This window comes from Chiloscyllium plagiosum, unplaced genomic scaffold, assembly GCF_037043375.1.
Source record: "Chiloscyllium plagiosum isolate Xiang-an unplaced genomic scaffold, Cpla_swu_hap1 HiC_scaffold_22, whole genome shotgun sequence".
Lineage (NCBI taxonomy): Eukaryota > Metazoa > Chordata > Chondrichthyes > Orectolobiformes > Hemiscylliidae > Chiloscyllium > Chiloscyllium plagiosum.
Genome location: NW_028270160.1, coordinates 74446992 through 74450326, shown reverse-complemented (window position 1 = coordinate 74450326; position 3335 = coordinate 74446992). Strand labels below are relative to the sequence as shown.

Here is a 3335-nt window from a genome sequence, read left to right as displayed (position 1 = left end):
CTATGAATTGCAACGTGGAAGTGGGCAACAAAACTCAGCAACTCTGAAGTTTACCCCTCTGCAGCTTCCCAATTCTTATTTAAATGTTAATTGCAGCACAGCAATTTTTTTCGAAAAGTGAGACACTGCTCCTGTTGGGAACCTCAAATAATCACATAAGCTGCTGGAAACATTGAACAGTTCCAACAGCGTCTATTGAGAAGGGGAGGGAGGATTAATGTGTCAAATCTATTCAAGGTTAAAATAAACTCTAACCAGAGATCCTGAGTTTTACCTTTTTACATAAATTAACACTTTCTTTATTCCTACTAATGCTCTTTCACACTAATGCTCTTTCTTTACGAAATTCTGCTCAATTTTGAACAAAACGTATCCAAACAATATTCTTTATTTTGTACAATCGGTTGTTTTATTTCTCGGGGCAAAAGTGAGGACTGCAGATGCTGGAAACCAGAGTTTAGATCAGAGTGGTGCTGGAAAAGCCCAGCAGGTCAGGCAGCATCCGAGGAGCAGGAAAATCGACTTTTTGTCTGAAACGTCGATTTTCCTGTTTTATTTCCCAATCGTGTGCATCAATCTGAGTGCTTTGTGTACAGAGTCCGTTTGCTCACATGAGCCGCTTCATTACCCCGACAGACCCTGAACATTTCCGTGAGTTGGTTGCAGTTCCCGCTTGCGGCCAGTAGCTGTCACTAACCTGTGGACAGTGAAGTTCCCGGATCAGAGATTAAAAACAGACAGTAATTATTCCCACTTTGTGTTGGACGGTGTGCAGGAGAAATAATAAGGGTGGGGACCACTGCTATTACAGTTTTAGGGGTGGGAAAGGGATTGGGAACGTCTGAAAGGTAGTAGAAATGGCCATATGGACAGCGTCTATGGTAAAAATGAATATATAACTACAAATTAATACATGTGGAGATGTTACATAAGTGCAAGGTCTGGATTGCATGCTCGAGTCAGCCTTGCCCGACTGCGGCCTGTCAGGTGACAAAAGGTGAAAAGATGACCACAGCACAATGTGGGGGTCAGCAGCAATCCAGAGGACAATTGTGGCAGAGTCTGATTAGTAAATGTAGGCTCAGTGCGATTGGTTATGTAAATATAACGGGGGTAGAGCCTGGCTTTTAGAACATAACTCACTGAGTACTCTCACTGTTGGCTTTCAGGGTTGGTGGCTCTGATAGCTACAGCTTTTGTTTGCAAATAATGGCTTATTCTCTGCGTCTCCTGGTCATTCCTAAAAGGTATTATCAACCATAACATGCTAATTAATCCAGGAGAATCAATGCATTCGTTAAGAATCCCGCCCAATTTAAATACAAACCTCTGGGCTGCGTCAGAGAGGAAAATATAAAATAAAATCAGTAGCGGCCGCCCGGCCCCACTTACCGGCAAGATGACATGTTCAGGGAAAGGAGTGGGGCCAAAGCGGAACCTCTCCTCTCCTCTCCCCCCCCCAATATCCACCATCATTACCTTCAGGAACGGTAGTTTATTGACACAGTCCGCTCTCCCTCTGAGCCTTTTCCTTTCTGGGTGGGACCGCCGCCATTTTAGCTCCAGGCCCCGCCCCCTCCCCCGCCGCGCGCGAGCTGGCGGTTAACGGCCGCCTCGTGCCCCGAGTGACCGTTAGCAGCTGCTTCAGAAGATAAACTCTTTAAAGAGAAACAACCCTTTCAGGAGAGAAAACAGAAACACAAAAGGGCCGACTTCGGTGTCGCCAAACAAAATAATACGTTTTAGAATGAAAAATACTCCTTCCCACAGGCAGAGAGGTGAAAGTGATGAAGAAATTGTGTGTCGCCGCATCAAGTCCCAAAGCGCGATCTTCCGAATGACGGCCGCCCCCGGACCCCAAACGTTGTCTCAGCTTTATCTCTCTCTGGGCAGATACTGCCAGACCTGAGGGTACTCGGGGGGGAGTCCTCGTTCAGGACTTTCTTACAGTTCAGTTGCCAGGCGGAACACAATGTGGGAAAGTGTGTGAGGTTATGCACTGGGATGAGAAGGAGAGAGGGAGAGACGGTTTTCTAAATGGGGAAAGGCTTCGGAAAACTGAAGCACAAAGGGACTTGTTAGTCCGTGTTCAGGATTCTCTTCATGTTAAAACGCAGCTTCAGTTGGCAGTTAGGAACGAAAATACAATGTTAGGGTTTGTTTGAGAATTTTAGAATAGAAGAGCAGAATGTACTGCTCAGGCTGTTTAAGGTATTTGAAATATTGTGAGCAGTTTTAGGTCTCATACCGAAGGAATGATTTTTTTATTTCAAGAATATACTTTACTCATAAAAACAAGTATATATACATCTATAGTTAATAAAGAATTTCAATTCAGTACAACAGCATATGAAGAAAACAAAACAAACATTGGAGTTGGACTCTGTCCAGTAAACACTCTGCCCTGGAAGCAGCTGCAAGTTGAGTAGAGACTGTAAGTATCTCCTTCTGGAATGTGTCTTTGCAAAGGAATTCTGAGGCAAGATGCAGTGTGTCTGTTAAGGTGTGTTCCCAGCACTTGTGTGATGCAGGACTCTGTGCTCTACTGTGTGTTGTCCAGGACACGCTCCGAGACAAACATTGATTTCGCTTGGAGGACCATGAATTCAGTAAAAGAGGCTCTTTTTGTCTGTCCGAAAATTGTTGGTCTTCCAGAACAAGGAGGTGACCTTGACTGTTGCAGACTGACACGTCTTAAGGTCCAGGACTACTTGCTGAAGAGCACACTAAAGCTTGGGATAGCTGCTACCAAGGCTCAGTGGGGCAAGACCACTGTCTGATATCTTCCTTCTGAAGGTAAATGGAAGTCATTTCAGTTATCGAATCCACCTTAAATGCATGTAAATATAATTGTATGTAAAGAGATGTCTTTGGTTCATTGTGACATGAAGGTGCCAGTGTTGGACTCGGGTGAACAAAGTTAGAAGTCGCACAACACTTTAGAGGCGGCACGGTGGCACAGTGGTTAGCACTGCTGCCTCACAGCACCAGAGACCTGGGTTCAAATCCCGCCTCAGGTGACTGACTGTGTGGAGTTTGCACATTCTCCCCGTGTCAGCGTGGGTTTCCTCCGGGTGCTCCGGTTTCCTCCCAAAGTCCAAAGATGGGCAGGTCAGGTGAATTGGCCATACTAAAATTGCCTGGCAGTGGTAGGTGAAGGGGCAAGTGTAGGGGTATGGGTGGGTTGCGCTTCGGCGGGTCGGTGTGGACTTGTTGGGCCTGTTTCCACACTGTAGGTAATCTAATCTAAAACAACACTTGGTTATAGTCCAATAGGTTTATTAGAAATCACAAACTTTCTGGGTGGTGCTACTTCACTGACTGCAATCCATTTA

At 45.4% G+C, this 3335-nt stretch overlaps 1 long non-coding RNA gene across 1 annotated transcript; it reads right to left on the bottom strand.

Annotated features, from left to right (window-relative positions):
* Positions 1-268: 268 nt before the first annotated feature.
* Positions 269-1518, bottom strand: LOC148146056 (uncharacterized). The gene is made up of 2 exons (XR_015761027.1): positions 1393-1518; positions 269-697 (listed from the first exon to the last, which is right to left on the bottom strand). It is a non-coding gene; the product is annotated as an uncharacterized LOC148146056 (long non-coding RNA).
* Between the last annotated feature and the right edge of the window lie 1817 nt (positions 1519-3335).